This window comes from Heptranchias perlo, chromosome 7, assembly GCF_035084215.1.
Source record: "Heptranchias perlo isolate sHepPer1 chromosome 7, sHepPer1.hap1, whole genome shotgun sequence".
Taxonomy (NCBI): domain Eukaryota; kingdom Metazoa; phylum Chordata; class Chondrichthyes; order Hexanchiformes; family Hexanchidae; genus Heptranchias; species Heptranchias perlo.
Genome location: NC_090331.1, coordinates 97,874,422 through 97,894,783, shown reverse-complemented (window position 1 = coordinate 97,894,783; position 20,362 = coordinate 97,874,422).

Below are 20,362 nucleotides of genomic sequence, written 5' to 3'. Positions count from 1 at the left end.
CGTCCTCCCCCATCGACCACTCAGGCACATTTTGCAGCAGGAGTAACTGGATACTAATACGGAACAGAAAAAACTCATTCCGGGTTCCTACTCCAGACATCTATCTTCCAATTAGTGCCTGGTATTTTCAATTGAATCCTCTAAACTACACAAGGAATGTAATCCCTAAATACCTTCAAAGCAAAATCCCTCACACACTGGCTAATCCCTAGTGAAGAGTCACCAAGGTGGCCTGTTGTAATGGAACAACTTCTGAAACAATTCCTGGACTTCATTCCTCCTCACTTTGAGCTCATGCTTACTCACTGTGGGTTTCATCTCCATTCCCTGTGGGTCCGATTTCCGTTCTCTGTGGGAGTCATGGCAACTTCATGTCTGTGGGTCTCATGTTTTCTTCGGATTACAGCTCCCTGGGGTCTCAAGGCAGAACAATGTGAATTGGGGTGAGCTTTATGAGCGATCGGTGTGGCTCCCATGCCAGCTCAGCATGCACAGGCTTGATAAGAAAGCTTGACGTATCCACATTCACTCATCAGTGCCAGGTGTAATGACTTCCCAAGTATATATGGGAATGTAAAATCTAGAAAATAGTGTTTAAAGTAAAACAAAATGAATCAAAATGTAAAAGTTAAGAGCACACCTTAGGTTGTGTTTAATATCTACACCAGGGGGTTTGCCTAGCTCTGGTGTAGATATTAAACACTGCTTGGTGTGTTCATGCTACTTTACACTACTTTAACACAGCTGTTAAAACAGAATAGAAAGACATTTCATGCCAGGAATCAGCCAGTGCGTTACCAAAGGAAATTGAACCCCAGGAAGAAAAGTGACACCAATAGGTGCGATTGGGTTGATTCTCCGAATACCACAGACTGACAACTGTACCTGCTCACAAAATAAATGGGAAAGAGATCTGAGCATCAGGCCACGTTTAGTGCCAGTTTTACAGAACAACTGTGTTGAAAAAGAAAGAATTTATATTTAAAAAGCACATTATCATAGCCTCATAGGCTGTCCCAAACAATGAGGGACTTCAGTTATGTGGAGAGACTGGAGAATCTGGGGTTGTTCTCCTTAGAGCAGAAAAGGTTAAGGGGAGGTTTAATAGAGGTGTTCAAAATCATGAAGGGTTTTGATGGAATAGATAGGAAGAAACTAGAATCATAGAATCATGAAATCATTACAGCACAGAAAAAGGCCATTCAGCCCATCAAGCCTGTGCCGGCTCTTTCTAAGAGCAAACCAGTTAGTCCCACTCTTTCCCCGTAGCCCTGAAATTTTTTTCTTTTCAAATATTTATCCAATTCCTTTTTGAAAGCCACGATTGAATCTGCCTCCACCACCCTTTCAGGCAGAGCATTCCAGATCATAACTACTCGTTGCGTAAAAAAGATTTTCCTCATATCACACTTGGTTCTTTTGCCAATCACCTTAAATCTATGTCCTCTGGTTCTCGGTCCTTCCATCAATGGGAACAGTTTCTCTTTATTTACTTTGTCTAAACCCTTCATGATTTTGAACACTGCGATCAAATCTCCTCTCAACCGTCCCTGTTCCAAGGAGAACAACCCCAGCTTCTCAGTCTCTCCACATAACTGAAGTCCCTCATCCCTGGAACTATTCCAGTAAATCTTTTCTGCACCCTCTCTAAGGCCAAGTGCGGTGCCCAGAATTTAACACAATACTCCAGCTATGGCCAAATCAGTGTTTTATAAAGGTTCATCATAACTTCCTTGCTTTTGTACTCTATGCCTCTATTTATAAAGTCCAGGATCCCATATGCTTTTTTAACCGTTTTCTCAACCTGCCCTGGCACCTTCACAGATTTGTGCACATATACCCCCAGATCTTTCTGTTCCTCCACCCGCTTGAGAATTGTACCATTTAGTTTATATTGTCTCTCCTCGTTCTTCCTGCCAAAATGTATCACTTTGCACTTCTCTGCATCATATTTCATCTGCCACGTGTCCGCCCATGCCACCAGCCTGTCTATATGCTCTTGAAGTCTATCACTATCCTCCTCACTGTTCACGACACTTCCAGATTTTGTGCCATCTGCAAATTTTGAAATTGTGCCCTGTACACCCAAGTCCAAGTCATTAATATCATAGAATCATAGAATCATAGAAGTTACAACATGGAAACAGGCCCTTCGGCCCAACATGTCCATGTCGCCCAGTTTATACCACTAAGCTAGTCCCAATTGCCTGCACTTGGCCCATATCCCTCGATACCCATCTTCCCCATGTAACTGTCCAAATGCTTTTTAAAAGACAAAATTGTACCCGCCTCTACTACTGCCTCTGGCAGCTCGTTCCAGACACTCACCACCCTTTGAGTGAAAAAATTGCCCCTCTGGATCCTTTTGTATCTCTCCCCTCTCACCTTAAATCTGTGCCCCCTCGTTATAGACTCCCCTACCTTTGGGAAAAGATTTTGACTATCGACCTTATCTATGCCCCTCATTATTTTATAGACTTCTATAAGATCACCCCTTAACCTCCTACTCTCCAGGGAATAAAGTCCCAGTCTGTCTAACCTCTCCCTGTAAGTCAAACCATCAAGTCCCGGTAGCATCCTAGTAAATCTTTTCTGCACTCTATCTAGTTTAATAATATCCTTTCTATAATAGGGTGACCAGAACTGTACACAGTACTCCAAGTGTGGCCTCACCAATGCCCTGTACAACTTCAACAAGACATCCCAACTCCTGCATTCAATGTTCTGACCAATGAAACCAAGCATGCTGAATGCCTTCTTCACCACCCTATCCACCTGTGACTCCACTTTCAAGGAGCTATGAATCTGTACTCCTAGATCTCTTTGTTCTATAACTCTCCCCAATGCCCTACCATTAACGGAGTAGGTCCTGGCCCGATTCGATCTACCAAAATGCATCACCTCACATTTATCTAAATTAAACTCCATCTGCCATTCATCGGCCCACTGGCCCAATTTATCAAGATCCCGTTGCAATCCTAGATCACCTTCTTCACTGTCCACAATGCCACCAATCTTGGTGTCATCTGCAAACTTACTAACCATGCCTCCTAAATTCTCATCCAAATCATTAATATAAATAACAAATAACAGCGGACCCAGCACCGATCCCTGAGGCACACCGCTGGACACAGGCATCCAGTTTGAAAAACAACCCTCGACAACCACCCTCTGTCTTCTGTCGTCAAGCCAATTTTGTATCCAATTGGCTACCTCACCTTGGATCCCATGAGATTTAACCTTATGTAACAACCTACCATGCGGTACCTTGTCAAATGCTTTGCTGAAGTCCATGTAGACCACGTCTACTGCACAGCCCTCATCTATCTTCTTGGTTACCCCTTCAAAAAACTCAATCAAATTCGTGAGACATGATTTTCCTCTCACAAAACCATGCTGACTGTTCCTAATTAGTCCCTGCCTCTCCAAATGCCTGTAGATCCTGTCCCTCAGAATACCCTCTAACAACTTACCCACTACAGATGTCAGGCTCACTGGTCTGTAGTTCCCAGGCTTTTCCCTGCCGCCCTTCTTAAACAAAGGCACAACATTTGCTACCCTCCAATCTTCAGGCACCTCACCTGTAGCGGTGGATGATTCAAATATCTCTGCTAGGGGACCCGCAATTTCCTCCCTAACCTCCCATAACGTCCTGGGATACATTTCATCAGGTCCCGGAGATTTATCTACCTTGATGCGCGTTAAGACTTCCAGCACCTCCCTCTCTGTAATATGTACACTCCTCAAGACATCACTATTTATTTCCCCAAGTTCCCTAACATCCATGCCTTTCTCAACCGTAAATACCGATGTGAAATATTCATTCAGGATCTCACCCATCTCTTGTGGTTCCGCACATAGATGACCTTGTTGATCCTTAAGAGGCCCTACTCTCTCCCTAGTTACCCTTTTGCCCTTTATGTATTTGTAGAAGCTCTTTGGATTCACCTTTGCCTGATCTGCCAAAGCAATCTCATATCCCCTTTTTGCCCTCCTGATTTCTCTCTTAACTCTCCTCCGGCAATCTCTATACTCTTCAAGGGATCCACTTGATCCCAGCTGCCTATGCATGTCATATGCCTCCTTCTTATTTTTGACTAGTGCCTCAATCTCCCGAGTCATCCAAGGTTCCCTACTTCTACCAGCCTTGCCCTTCACTTTATAAGGAATGTGCTTACACTGAACCCTGGTTAACACACTTTTGAAAGCCTCCCACTTACCAGACGTCCCTTTGCCTGCCAACAGACTCTCCCAATCAACTTCTGAAAGTTCCTGTCTAATACCATCAAAATTGGCCTTTCCCCAATTTAGAATTTTAACTTTTGGGCCAGACCTATCCTTCTCCATAGCTATCTTAAAACTAATGGAATTATGATCACTGGTCCCAAAGTGATCCCTCACTAACACTTCTGTCACCTGCCCTTCCTTATTTCCCAAGAGGAGGTCAAGTTTTGCCCCCTCTCTAGTCGGGCCATCCACATACTGAATGAGAAATTCCTCCTGAATACACTCAACAAATTTCTCTCCATCCAAGCCCCTAATGCTATGGCTGTCCCAGTCAATGTTGGGAAAGTTAAAGTCCCCTACTATTACCACCCTATTTTTCTTGCAGCTGTCTGTAATCTCCTTACATATTTGCTCCTCAATTTCCCGTTGACTATTTGGGGGTCTGTAGTACAATCCTATCAAAGTGATCTCTCCCTTCTTATTTTTCAGTTCTACCCATATGGACTCAGTGGGCGAACCCTCGGATATATCCCCTCTCACTACTGCCGTGATGTTCTCCCTAATCAAGAACGCAACTCCCCCTCCTCTCTTACCTCCTGCTCTATCTTTCCTATAGCATCTGTACCCTGGAACATTGAGCTGCCAGTCCTGCCCCTCCCTTATCCATGTTTCAGTAATAGCTATAACATCCCAGTCCCATGTACCCATCCATGCCCTGAGTTCATCTGCCTTGCCCATCAGACTTCTTGCATTGAAATAAATGCAGTTTAATCTAGTCTTCCCTTGGTCTTTGCCCTGCTTTCTCAGACCATCTGTCCGGTCATGTTCTGTACACTCTCCCTTACTGCCTTTTGTTTCTGTCACCACTTTATTTCCCACTGACTTCCTGCATCGGTTCCCATCCCCCTGCCACATTAGTTTAAACCCTCCCCAACAGCACTAGCAAACACTCCCCCTAGGACATTGGTTCCAGTCCTGCCCAGATGCAGACCGTCCAATTTGTACTGGTCCCACCTCCCCCAGAACCGGTTCCAATGGCCCAGGAATTTGAATCCCTCCCTCTTGCACCATCCCTCAAGCCACGTATTCATCTTAGCTATCCTGTCATTCCTACTCTGACTAGCCCGTGGCACTGGTAGCAATCCTGAGATTACTACCTTTGAGGTCCTACTCTTTAGTTTAACTCCTAACTCCCTAAATTCAGCTTGTAGGACCTCATCCTGTTTTTTACCTATATCGTTGGTGCCTATATGCACCACGACAACTGGCTGTTCACCCTCCCCCTCCAGAATGTCCTGCAGCCGCTCCGAGACATCCTTGACCCTTGCACCAGGGAGGCAACATACCATCCTGGAGTCTCGGTTGCGTCCGCAGAAACGCCTGTCTATTCCCCTTACAATCGAGTCCCCTATCACTATAGCTCTGCCACTCTTTTTCCTGCCCTCCTGTGCAGCAGAGCCAGCCACGGTGCCATGAACCTGGCCACTGCCACCTTCCCCTGGTGAGCCATCTCCGCCAACAGTATCCAAAACGGTATACCTGTTTTGGAGGGAGATGACCGCAGGGGACCCCTGCACTGCCTTCCTACTCTTCCTCTGTCTGTTGGTCACCCATTCACTATCTCCCTCAGTAATTTTTATCTGCGGTGTGACCAACTCACTGAACGTGCTATCCACGACTTTCTCAGCATCGCGGATGCTCCAAAGTGAGTCCATCCGCAGCTCCAGAGCCGTCAAGCGGTCAAACAATAGCTGCAGCTGGACACACTTCCCGCAGGTGAAGGAATCAGGGATACAGGAAGGAGCCCTGAATTCCCACATCTCACAAGAGGAACATGACACGGCGCTGGGATCTCCTGCCATGACTTAACCCTTAAATTAGCTTAAGAACAACTACAATGTCAAGAGAGAAAAAAAGGAAAGAAAAACTACTTACCACTCCCTTTAAGGAGTTTACTCCTTTAAATTGTTCTCAATTTAGAGAATGTTAACTACACTAGGGACCTTGATTCACTAAAAAATAAACGCTACTTCCTATAAGACCTGCAGACCTTCCCTTTCCTTTTACTTCAGTTACTGTAGATAAGGAGAAATACTCACCTGAACCTCCTCACCAATCAGGTGCCTCCCCTGTGTCGCGTCCCGATCTGATTCCTGACGTCACTTCGAACTCGGTCGCAGCTCCGCTCAGCTCCTCTCAGCGCTCTGAAATCCCGCCTTTTATCGGACGCTCCCTCCGCTCGGCTCGGCTCCTCTCAGCGCTCTGAAATCCCGCCTTTTATCGGACGCTCCCTCCGCTCGGCTCGGCTCCTCTCAGCTGTTCTCAGCGCTCTGAAATCCCGCCTTTTATCAGACGCTCCCTCCGCTCGGCTCGGCTCCTCTCAGCTGTTCTCAGCGCTCTGAAATCCCGCCTTTTATCAGACGCTCCCTCCGCTCGGCTCGGCTCCTCTCAGCTGTTCTCAGCGCTCTGAAATCCCGCCTTTTATCGGACGCTCCCTCCGCTCGGCTCGGCTCCTCTCAGCGCTCTGAAATCCCGCCTTTTATCGGACGCTCCCTCCGCTCGGCTCGGCTCCTCTCAGCTGTTCTCAGCGCTCTGAAATCCCGCCTTTTATCGGACGCTCCCTCCGCTCGGCTCGGCTCCTCTCAGCTGTTCTCAGCGCTCTGAAATCCCGCCTATTATCGGACGCTCCCTCCGCTCGGCTCGGCTCCTCTCAGCGCTCTGAAATCCCGCCTTTTATCGGACGCTCCCTCCGCTCGGCTCGGCTCCTCTCAGCGCTCTGAAATCCCGCCTTTTATCGGACGCTCCCTCCGCTCGGCTCGGCTCCTCTCAGCTGTTCTCAGCGCTCTGAAATCCCGCCTTTTATCGGACGCTCCCTCCGCTCGGCTCGGCTCCTCTCAGCTGTTCTCAGCGCTCTGAAATCCCGCCTATTATCGGACGCTCCCTCCGCTCGGCTCGGCTCCTCTCAGCGCTCTGAAATCCCGCCTTTTATCGGACGCTCCCTCCGCTCCGCTCGGCTCCTCTCAGCTGTTCTCAGCGCTCTGAAATCCCGCCTTTTATCAGACGCTCCCTCCGCTCGGCTCGGCTCCTCTCAGCTGTTCTCAGCGCTCTGAAATCCCGCCTTTTATCGGACGCTCCCTCCGCTCGGCTCGGCTGTTCTCAGCGCTCTGAAATCCCGCCTTTTATCGGACGCTCCCTCCGCTCCGCTCGGCTCCTCTCAGCTGTTCTCAGCGCTCTGAAATCCCGCCTTTTATCGGACGCTCCCTCCGCTCGGCTCGGCTCCTCTCAGCGCTCTGAAATCCCGTCTTTTATCGGACGCTCCCTCCGCTCGGCTCGGCTCCTCTCAGCTGTTCTCAGCGCTCTGAAATACCGCCTTTTATCGGACGCTCCCTCCGCTCGGCTCGGCTCCTCTCAGCGCTCTGAAATTCCGCCTTTTATCGGACGCTCCCTCCGCTCGGCTCGGCTCCTCTCAGCTGTTCTCAGCGCTCTGAAATCCCGCCTTTTATCGGACGCTCCCTCCGCTCGGCTCGGCTCCTCTCAGCTGTTCTCAGCGCTCTGAAATCCCGCCTTTTATCGGACGCTCCCTCCGCTCCGCTCGGCTCCTCTCAGCTGTTCTCAGCGCTCTGAAATCCCGCCTTTTATCGGACGCTCCCTCCGCTCGGCTCGGCTCGGCTCGGCTGTTCTCAGCGCTCTGAAATCCCGCCTTTTATCGGACGCTCCCTCCGCTCGGCTCGGCTCCTCTCAGCTGTTCTCAGCGCTCTGAAATCCCGCCTTTTATCGGACGCTCCCTCCACTCGGCTCGGCTCCTCTCAGCGCTCTGAAATCCCGCCTTTTATCGGACGCTCCCTCCGCTCGGCTCGGCTCCTCTCAGCGCTCTGAAATCCCGCCTTTTATCGGACGCTCCCTCCGCTCGGCTCGGCTCCTCTCAGCGCTCTGAAATACCGCCTTTTATCGGACGCTCCCTCCGCTCGGCTCGGCTCCTCTCAGCTGTTCTCAGCGCTCTGAAATTCCGCCTTTTATCGGACGCTCCCTCCGCTCGGCTCGGCTCCTCTCAAGAAAAGCAGTGGTCCCAGCACCGACCACTGGGGAACACACTGTACACCTCCCTCCAGTCCGAAAAACAACCGTTCACCACTACTCTCTGTTTCCTGTCACTTAGCCAATTCTGTATCCATGCTGCCACTGCCCCTTTTATTCCTTGAGACTCAATTTTGCTGACAAGCCTATTATGTGGCACTTTATCAAACGCCTTTTGAAAGTCCATATACACCACACCAACTGCATTGCCCTCATCTACCCTCTCTGTTACCTCATCAAAAAAGTCAATCAAGTTAGTTAAACAAAATTTGCCTTTAACAAATCCGTGCTGGCTTTCCCTAATCAATCCACCCTCGTCCAAGTGACGATCAGTGTTCTCCCAGATTATCGTTTCTAAAAGTTTCCCCACCACTGAGGTTAAACTGACTGGCCTATAGTTGCTGGGTTTATCCTTACACCCTTTTTTGAACATTTGCAACTCTCCAGTCCTCTGGCACCACCCCCGTATCTACGGATGTTTGGAAGATTATGGCCAGCACCTCTGCAATTTCCACCCTTACTGCCCTCAGCAACCCAGGATGCATATCCCATCCGGACCGGGTGACTTGTCTACTTTAAGTATGATGTGGAGATGTTAAGTATAGCTGTCTACTTTAAGTATGATGTGGAGATTTTAAGTATGATGTTAAGTATAGCCAGCCTTTCTTGCACCACCTCCTAATCAATTTTTAGCCCATCCAGTATCTCAATCACCTCTTCTCTTACTGTGACTTTGGCAGCATCTTCTTCCTTGGTAAAGACAGATGCAAAGTACTCATTTAGTACCTCGGGCATGCCCTCTGCTTCCATGAGTAGATCTCCTTTATGATCCCTGATAGGCCCCACCCCTCCTCTTACTCCCATTTACTATTTATATGCCTGTAGAAGACTTTTGGATTTCCTTTTATGTTTGGCCGCCAGTCTATTCTCATACTCTCTCTTTGCCCATCTTATTTCCTTTTTCACTTCCCCTCTGAGCTTTCTATATTCAGCCTAATTCTCATTTGTGTTATCAACCTGACATCTGTCATATGCCTCCTTTTTTCCATTTCATCTTACTCTCCAACTCTTTCGTCATCCAGGGAGCTCTGGCTTTAGTTGCCCTACCTTTCCCCCTCGTGGGAATGTGCCTAGACTGTACTCGAACCATCTTCTCTTTAAAGGCCGCCCATTGTTCGATTACAGTTTTGCCTGCTAATCTTTGATTCCAATTTACTCAGGCCAGATCCGTTCTCATCCCACTAAAATTGGCCCTCCTCGAATTGAGTATTTTTACTTTAGAGTGGTCCTTGTCCTTTTCCATAACTATTCTAAACCTTATGATATTATGATCACTGTTCCCTAAATGTTCCCCCACTGACACTTGCTCCACTTGACCCACCTCATTTCCTAGAACCAAGTCCAGCAATGCCTCCTTTCTCGTTGGGCCGGAAACGTATTGGTCAAGAAAGTTCTCCTGAACACACTTCAGAAATTCCTTCTCCTCTATGCCCTTTACACTATTACTATCCCAGTTTATATTAGGATCATTGAAATCCCCCATTATCACTACTCTATGGCTCTTGCACCTCTCTGTAATTTCCCAGAAAATTTGCTCCTCTATCTCCTTCCCAATAGATAAGGTCAATAGTCAAAATCTTTTCCCAAAGGTAGGGGAGTCTATAACGAGGGGGCATAGATTTAAGGTGAGAGGTGAGAGATACAAAAGGGTCCAGAGGGGCAATTTTTTCACTCAAAGGGTGGTGAGTGTCTGGAACGAGCTGCCAGAGGCAGTAGTAGAGGCGGGTACAATTTTGTCTTTTAGAAAGGATTTGGACAGTTACATGGGTAAGATGGGTATAGAGGGATATGGGCCAAGTGCAGGCAATTGGGACTAGCTTAGTGGTATAAACTGGGCGACATGGACATGTTGGGCCGAAGGGCCTGTTTCCATGTTGTAAACTCCTATGATTCTATGATTCTAATAGTTGGTGGCCTATAGAATACACCCAGTAGTGTAATGGCACATCTTTTGTTTCTTAACTCTAACAAATAGATTGTGTTCTTGACCCCTCCAGGACATCCTCTCTCTCCAGCACTGCAATAGTCCCATTAATCAATACTGCCACCACCCCCTGCACCCCCCCCCCTCCTTTCTTTCCTTCCCTCTCTTTCCTGAACACCTTGTATCCAGGAATATTTAGTACCCAATCCTGCCCTATTTTGAGCCAGGTCTCCGTTATTGCCATGACATCATATTCCCATGTGACTATTTTGCACCTGCAGTTCACCGACCTTGTTTACCACACTTCGTGAGTTTACACACATGCACTGCAAACCAATCTTAGACTTTCTTGTACTCTCTCCTAGTCTGATCCCACCTAATACTGTACTATTTCTTACTCTAGTGTTATCTTTCTCTCCCGATCCTTTGTGCACCTTGCTTGTCCTTTCTAATGCAACATCCTGGTGCCCATCCCCCTGCCAAATTATTTTAACCTCCCCCCTCACAGTACTAGCGAACCTCCCCGCGAGGACATTGGTCCCAACTCTATTGAGATCCCCCTCCCCCTCCCCTCCTTCCATCCCCCTCCTCCTCCCCTCCCCCTCCCCTCCTCTCCCCTCCCCCTTTCCCCCTATCCCTCCCCCTCCCCTCCTCCCTCTCTCCTTCCCCCGCTCTGCCGTCCCCTTCCCCTCCTCCCACGCTCCCCTCTCCACACTCCCCTCCCCCCACTTCCCACCTCCTGCTCCCCACCCCACTCCTCTCCTCCCACACCTTTCCCCCGCTTCTCTCCGCACTGTTCCTCTACACCTCTCCGTATCCTCCCATTTATTGTGTATTCCCTTGCCTTATTTGCTCTCCCCAAATGTATTACCTCACACTTCTCTGGATTGAATTCCATTTGCCACTTTTCTGCCCACCTGACCAGTCCACTGATATCTTCCTGCATTCTACAGCTTTCCTCCTCACTACAAATCACACGACCAATTTTTGTATCATCTGCAAACTTCTTAATCATGCCCCCTACATTCGAGTCCAAATCACTAATATATACCACAAAAAGCAAGGGACCGAGTACTGTGCCCTGTGGAACCCCACTGGAAACAGCCTTCCAGTCACAAAAACACCTGTCGACCATTACCCTTTGCTTCTTGCCACTGAGCCAATTTTGGATCCAACTTTCCACTTTCCCTTGGATCCCATGGGCTTTTATTTTTCTGACCAGTCTGCCATGTAGGACCTTGTCAAAAGCCTTGCTAAAATCCATGTACACTACATCAAATGCGTTACCCTCATCGACCCTCCTTGTTTCCTCCTCAAAAAATTCAATCAAGTTAGTCAGACACGACCTTCCCTTAACAAATCCATGCTGACTGTCCTTGATTACTCTGTGCCTTTCTAAATAACGATTTATCCCGTCCCTCAGAATTGTTTCCAATAATTTGCCCACCACCGAGGTTAGACTGACTGACCTATAATTACTCGGTCCATCCATTACTCCTTTTTTAAACAACGGTACAACGTTAGCAATCTTCTCCGGCACCACACCTGTAGCCAGAGAACATAAGAACATAAGAACATAAGAAATTGGAGCAGGAGTATGCCAATCGGCCCCTCGAGCCTGCTCCGCCATTCAATAAGATCATGGCTGATCTGATCCCAACCACAAATCTAAAGAACACAAGAAGTCGGAGCAGGACCCGGCCACATAGCCCCTGGGCCCTCTCCGCCACCCACAGGTCATTGACCGATCCGAACTCAGCTTCATGTCCAATTTCCTGCCCGCTCCCCATAACCCCTAATTCCCTTTACTTCTAGGAAACTGTCTATTTCTGTTTTAAATTTATCTAATGATGTAGCTTCCACAGCTTCCTGGGGCAGCAAATTCCACAGACCTACCACCCTCTGAGTGAAGAAGTTTCTCCTCATCTCAGTTTTGAAAGAGCAGCCCCTTATTCTAAGATTATGCCCCCTAGTTCTAGTTTCACCCATCTTTGGGAACATCCTTACTGCATCCACCCGATCAAGACCCTTCACAATCTTATATGTTTCAATAAGATCGCCTCTCATTCTTCTGAACTCCAATGAGTAGAGTCCCAATCTACTCAACCTCTCCTCATATGTCCGCCCCCTCATCCCCGGGATTAACCGAGTGAACCTTCTTTGTACTGCCTCGAGAGCAAGTATGTCTTTTCTTAAGTATGGAGACCAAAACTGTATGCAGTATTCCAGGTGCGGTCTCACCAATACCTTATATAACTGCAGCAATACCTCCTTGTTTTTATATTCTATCCCCCTAGCAATAAAAGCCAACATTCCGTTGGCTTTCTTGATCACCTGCTGCACCTGCATACCAACTTTTTGATTTTCTTGCACTAGGACCCCCAGATCCCTTTGTACTGCAGTACTTTCCAGTCTCTCGCCATTAAGAAAATAACTTGCTCTCTGATTTTTCCTGCCAAAGTGCATAACCTCACATTTTCCAATATTATATTGCATCTGCCAAATCTCCGCCCACTCACCCAGCCTGTCTATATCCCCTTGCAGGTTTTTTATGTCCTCCTCACTCTCTACTTTCCCTCCCATCTTTGTATCATCTGCAAATTTTGATATGTTGCACTCGGTCCCCTCCTCCAAATCGTTAATATAGATTGTAAAGAGTTGGGGACCCAGCACCGACCCCTGTGGAACACCACTGGTTACTGGTTGCCAGTCCGAAAATGAACCATTTATCCCAACTCTCTGCTTCCTGTTCGATAACCAATCCTCCACCCATGCCAGAATATTACCCCCAATCCCGTGATTTTTTATCTTAAGTAATAATCTTTTATGTGGCACCTTGTCGAATGCCTTCTGGAAGTCTAAATACACTACGTCCACTGGTTCCCCTTTATCCACCCTATACGTTATATCCTCGAAGAACTCAAGCAAATTTGTCAGACATGACTTCCCCTTCATAAAGCCATGCTGACTTTGTCCTATTAAATTATGCTTATCTAAATGTTCCGTTACTGTCTCCTTAATAATAGACTCCAAAATTTTACCCACCACAGATGTTAAGCTAACTGGCCTATAATTTCCAGCCTTCTGCCTACTACCCTTTTTAAATAACGGTGTTACATTAGCAGTTTTCCAATCTGCCGGGACCTCTCCTGAGTCCAGGGAATTTTGGAAAACTATCACCAAAGCATCCACAATCCCTACTGCCACTTCCCTCAAGACCCTAGGATGGAAGCCATCAGGTCCAGGGGATTTATCCGCCTTGAGTCCCATTATTTTACTGAGTACCATCTCCTGAGTGATTTTAATCGTATTTAGCTCCTCCCCCCCGAGAGTCCCCTGTTTGTCCAGTGTTGGGATATTCTTAGTGTCCTCTACTGTAAAGACTGAAACAAAATATTTGTTCAGCATTTTTGCCATCTCCATGTTTCCCACCATTAATTTCCCGGTCTCATCCTCTAAGGGACCTATGTTTGCCTTAGCCACCCTTTTTCTTTTTATATAACTATAGAAACTCTTGCTATCTGTTTTTATATTTTTTGCTAATTTCTTTTCATAATCTAACTTCCCTTTCTTAATCAATCCTTTAGTTACTTTTTGCTGTCTTTTGAAGAATTCCCAATCTTCTATCCTCCCACTAAGTTTGGCTACCTTATATGTCCTTGTTTTTAGTCGGATACTATCCTTGATTTCTTTACTTAGCCACGGATGGCTGTCATTTCTTTTACACCCTTTTTTCCTCAGTGGAATATATTTATTTTGAAAGTTGTAAAATAACTCCCTAAATGAACACCACTGCTCATGTACCGTCTTACCCTTTAATCTATTTTCCCAGTCCACTTTAATCAATTCCGCTCTCATACCATCATAGTCTCCTTTATTCAAGCTCAGTACGCTTGTTTGAGAATCAACCTTCTCACCCTCTAATTGGATATGGAATTCAACCATGTTGTGGTCGCTCGTTCCAAGGGGATCCTTAACTAGGACATTATTAATTAATCCTGACTCATTACACAGGACCAGGTCCAAGGTTGCCTGCCCCCTTGTAGGATCAGTTACATACTGCTCAAGAAATCCATCCCTGATGCACTCAATGAACTCGTCCTCAAGGCTGCTCTGCCCAATTTGATTTGTCCAGTTAATATGATAATTAAAATCCCCCATAATTATGGCTGTTCCCTTATTACATGCCCCGACTATCTCCTGATTAATACTTCTTCCAGCAGAGTTGCAACTATTAGGAGGCCTATATACTACGCCCACTAATGTTTTTTTTCCCTTATTATTCCTTATCTCCACCCAAACTGTTTCATTATCTTGATGCTTTGTCCCAATATCATTTCTCTGTATTACAGTGATTCCTTCCTTTATTAACATAGCCACCCCACCTCCCCTTCCTTCCTGCCTGTCCTTCCTGATTGTTAAATACCCTGGCATATTTAATTCCCAGTCGTTGTCACCCTGCAGCCATGTTTCTGTAATGGCCACAAGATCATACCCATACGTAGTTATTTGTGCCGTTAACTCGTCCATTTTATTACGAATGCTACGTGCATTCAGATAAAGAACTTTCAAATCTGTTTTGTGATGCTTAGTTCCTGCTTTTTCCTTTTTTAACACTTTACCTATTACTCCATACCTTCTGTCCCTTCCTGTTACGCTTTCCTCTCTCTCCCTGCTCAGGTTCCCAACCCCCTGCCACTTTAGTTTAAACCCTCCCCAACAGCACTAGCAAACACTCCTCCTAGGACAGCGGTCCCGGCCCTGCCCAGGTGCAGACCGTCCGGTTTGTACTGGTCCCACCTCCCCCAGAACCGTTTCCAGTGTCCCAGGAATTTGAATCCCTCCCCCTTGCACCATTCCTCTAGCCACGTATTCATTTGAAATATCCTCCTATTTCTACTCTGACTAGCACGTGGCACTGGCAGCAATCCTGAGATTACTACCTTTGAGGTCCTATTTTTTAATTTACCTGCTAACTCCCTATATTCTGCTTTTAGGACCTCATCCCCTTTTTTACCTATATCGTTGGTGCCTATGTGCACCACGACAGCTGGCTGTTCGCCCTCCCCCTCCAAAATGTTCTGTAGCCGCTCCGAGACATCCTTGATCCTTGCACCAGGGAGGCAACACACCATCCTGGAGTCTCGGTTGCGGCCGCAGAAACGCCTGTCTATTCCCCTTACAATTGAGTCCCCTATCACTATAGCTCTGCCACTCTTTTTCCTCCCAGCCTGTGCAGCAGAGCTACCCGTGGTGCCAGGAAGTTGGCTGCTGCTGCCTTCCCCTGATAAGTCATCCCCCCCAACAGCATCCAAAGTGGCATATCTGTTTGAGAGGGGGATGGCCACAGGGGACCCCTGCACTACCTGCCTGCATCTCTTACTCTTCCTGGTGGTCACCCATTCACTTCCTGCCTGTATACCCTTTACCTGCGGTGTGACCAACTCGCTAAACGTGCTATCCATGAGTTTCTCTGCATCGCGGATGCTCCACAGTGAGTCCACCCGCAGCTCCAGCCCCGAGATACGATCGGTCAGTAGCTGCAGGTGGACACACTTCCCGCACACATGGTCGGCAGGGACACTGGTAGTGTCCATGACTTCCCACATCTTGCAGGAGGAGCATATCACGGGTGCGAGGTCTGCTGCCATGACTTGCCTTAGCTGAGTTACCCCTTTTAAATTACGTTGAAATTAGAAAATGTTAACTATACTAGGGACCTAGGTTCACTAAAAAAAAACACTATCTGCTATAAAACCTGCAGATCTTCCCTTTCTTATTACTTTACTTACAGTAAAATGGTAGAAATACTCACCTGAACCTACTCACCAATCAGCTGCCTCCCCTGTGCCGCGTCACTTTCTGACTGGTGACGTCACCCCGAACTGCCGCTGGTCTCAGAGTCTCGCTCTCAGAGTAAGCTCTGGTCTCGCTCTCTCCGCGCTGTTTATATCCCCGCTCTGGTCTCGCTCTCTCCCGCCGCTCACCGACTGGACTCTCGCTCTCTCCGCGCTGTTTTTATCCCCGCTCTGGTCTCGCTCTCTCCCGCCGTTCACCGACTGGACTCTCGCTCTCTCTGCGCTGTTTTTATCCCCGCTCTGGTCTCGCTCTCTCCCGCCGCTCACTGACTGAACTCTCGCTCTCTCCGCGCTGTTTTTATCCCCGCTCTGGTCTCGCTCTCTCCCGCCGCTCACCGCTCTCAGGTCCACTACCGCTCTGCAGGAAAAGCAAGGCAAAGCAGCACCTCCTTTCCCCACTTCACCAAACTCCCACACGTACCGAACTCTCAGCACACTGTGTTGTCCTCACAACACAGAAGATTGGAAGATGATGGTCAGAGCCTCTGCTATTTCCTCCCTTGCTGCTCTTAACAGCCTGGGATACATTTCATCCGGGCCTGGCGATTTATCTACTTTCAAAGTTGCTAAACCCTTTAATACTTCCTCTCTCACTATGTTTATCCCATCCAATATTTCACACTCCTCCTCCTTAACTGTAATCTCTGCATCGCCCCCAGAGATTACTACCTTTGAGGTCTTGCTTTTTAACTTGCTCCCTAGCTCCTGACCACAGGACCTCATTCCTTTTCTTCCTTATGTCGTCAGTACCCACGTGGACCACGAGTTCTGGCTGTTCCCCTTCCTCCTTGCCCCTTCAGAATGTTCTGTACCTGCTCCGTGATGTCCATTACCCTGGCACCAGGGAGGCAACTGTTTCCACTGGCAGGAGGGTCGGTAGCCAGAGGACACAGATTTACGGTAATTGGCATAAAATCTAGGGGAGAGATGAGGAGAATTTTTTTTACTCAGCGAGTTGTTCTGATCTGGAATGCACTGCCTGAAAGGGCGGTGAAAGCAGATTCAATAATAACTTTCAAAAGGGATGATGTGGAGATGCCGGTGATGGACAGGGGTGGACAAATGTAAGGAGTCTCACAACACCAGGTTATTAAACTGTTGGACAAAAACCTGGTGTTGTAAGACTCCTTACATTTTTCAAAAGGGAAAGAGCAGGGGATCGAGCCTAATTGGACAGCTCTTTCAAAGAGCCAGCACAGGCATGGTGGGATGAATGGCCTCGTCCTGTGCTGTATGATTCTATGATTCTATATGGAAAGGATTATGTTTGATGTGCGGTCACTGTGGGGGATAGGTTACAGTACTCTCGTGTTTACAGTTCTGTTATGGTCCCAGAGATGACCAGCTTGGCAAGTTATGAAATTGAATTGAATTTATCAAATCTGTAGGCTGATGCCAAGAAAAAGTGACCATGAAAGCTGCTGGGGTGTCATCAAAACCACTGGTTCACTGGTGTCCTTCAGGGAAGGAGAGCTGCCCCCCAGTCCAGTGGGGCCGACTCCAGTCCTACTCTTCCTGCTCCCTGAAAAGGCTACTCAACTGTTCAGGGAAATCAGGGAAAGGCAATTGCTAAATTGCAAGAAGAAATATACTAAAAATGTTACACATGCAAAACACAACAGCCAATTTGCACACAACACAGATTTCACAAAAAGCCGATGAGTTCCTTTGTGGTGGTGCTAAGCTGGGATGTTCAGCCAGTGAGCTCCATGCTTTCATTGTATAATATAATGGAAGCTTTTTATGCATCTGAACCAACAGACTGGGCTTTGCTTTAACATATTCAGCCTCGATGTGGGCTTCAGCCGTAGCTCAGTGGGAGCACCCTGACTTCTGAGTCACAAGGGTTGTGGGTTCAAGTCCCCACTCCAGAGACTGGAGCACAAAATGCAGGCTGCCACCTCACTGCAGCACTGCGGGAGTGCTGCACTGTCGGATGAGACATTAAACTGAGGCCCTGCCTGCCCTCTCAGGTGGATGTAAAAGATCCCTTGGTACTACTGGAAGATCAGCAGAAGAATTCTTCCCGGTGTCCTGGGCCAATATTTATCCCTCAACCAAAATCACAAAAATAGATTATCTGGTCATTATCTCATTGCTGTTTGTGAGATCTTCCCATTTGTATAGAAACACAAGTTCTTTCTTTCCTTCTATTTCATTCAAAGGATAGGGGCCCCAAAATGTACCTCAGTGGTTATGTTACTGGACGAGTAAACCAGAGGCCTCAACTAATAATCCGGAGACATGAGTTCAAATCCCGCAACAGCAACTGAGGAATTTAAATTCAGTTAATTAAATAAAATTTGCAAAAAAAAAGCTAGTATCAGTAATGGTGGCCATGAAACTACCAGATTGTCGTAAAAACCCATCTGGTTCACTAATGTCCTTTAGGGAAGGAAACCTGCCGCCCTTACCCGGTCTGGCCCATATGTGACTCCAGACCCACAGCAATGTGGTTGATTCTTAATTGCCCTCTGAAATGGCCTAGCAAGCCACTCAGTTGTACAGTCTCACTACAAAAAGTCATAATAAGAATAAAACCAGACACGACAAAGGCAAACCAAGCGACCCTGCAAAGTCCTCCTCACTAACATCTGGGAATTTGTGCCAAAATTGGGAGAGCTGTCCCACAGACTAGTCAAGCAACAGCCTGACATAGCCATACTCACAGAATCATACCTTTCAGCCAATGTCCCAGACTCTTCCATCACCATCCCTGGGTATGTCCTGTCCCACCGGCAGGACAGACCCAGCAGAGGTGGCGATACAGAGATATACAGTCAGGAGGGAGTGGCCCTGGGAGTCCTCAACAATGAATCTGGACCCCATGAAATCTCATGGCATCAGGTCAAACATGGGCAAGGAAACCTCCTGCTGATTACCACCTACCGCCCTCCCTCAGCTGATGAATCAGTCCACCTCCATGTTGAGCACCACTTGGAGGAAGCACTGAGGGTAACAAGGGCACAGAATGTACTCTGGGAGGGGGACATTAATGTCCGTCACCAAGAGTGGCTTGGTAGCACCACTACTGACCGAGCTGGCCGAGTCCTGAAGGACATAGCTGCCAGTCTGAGCCCATGGCAGGTGATGAGCGAACCAACATGAGGGAAAAACTTACTTGACCTCGTCCTCACCAATCCACCTGTCGCAGATGCATCTGTCCATGACAGTATTGGTAGGAGTGACCACCGCACAGTCCTCGTGGAGATGAAGTCCTGTCTTTACACTGAGGACACCATCCAACGTGTTGTGTGGCACTATCACCGTGCTAAATGGGATAGATTCAGAACAGATCTAGCAGCTCAAAACTGGGCATCCATGAGGCGCTGTGGGCCATCAGCAGCAGCAGAATTGTATTCCAGCACAATCTGTAACCTCATGGCCCGGCATATTCCTCACTCTACCATTACCAACAAGCCAGGGGATCAACCCTGGTTCAATGAGGAGTGTAGAAGAGCATGCCAGGAGCAGCACCAGGCGTACCTAAAAAATGAGGTGCCAACCTGGTGAAGCGACAACTCAGGACTACATGCATGCTAAACAGCGGAAGCAACATGCTATAGACAGAGCTAAGCGATTCCACAACCAACGGATCAGATCAAAGCTCTGCAGTCCTGCCACATCCAGTCGTGAATGGTGGTGGATAATTAAACAACTAACGGGAGGAGGAGGCTCTGTAAACATCCCATCCTCAATGATGACAGAGTCCAGCACATGAGTGCAAAAGACAAGGCTGAAGCGTTTGCAACCATCTTCAGCCAAAAGTGCCGAGTGGATGATCCATCTCAGCCTCCTCCCGATATCCCCACCATCACAGAAGCCAGTCTTCAGCCAATTCGATTCACTCCATGTGATATCAAGAAACGGCTGAGTGCACTGGATACAGCAAAGGCTATGGGCCCCGAAAACATCCCAGCTGTAGTGCTGAAGACTTGTGCTCCAGAACTAACCGCGCCTCTAGCCAAGCTGTTCCAGTACAGCTACAACACTGGCATTTACCCGACAATGTGGAAAATTGCCCAGGTATGTCCTGTCCACAAAAAGCAGGACAAATCCAATCCGGCCAATTAACACCCCATCAGTCTACTCTCAATTATAGCAAAGTGATGGAAGGTGTCGTCGACAGTGCGATCAAGCGGCACTTATTCACCAATAACCTGCTCACTGATGCTCAGTTTGGGTTCCGCCAGGACCACTCGGCTCCAGACCTCATTAC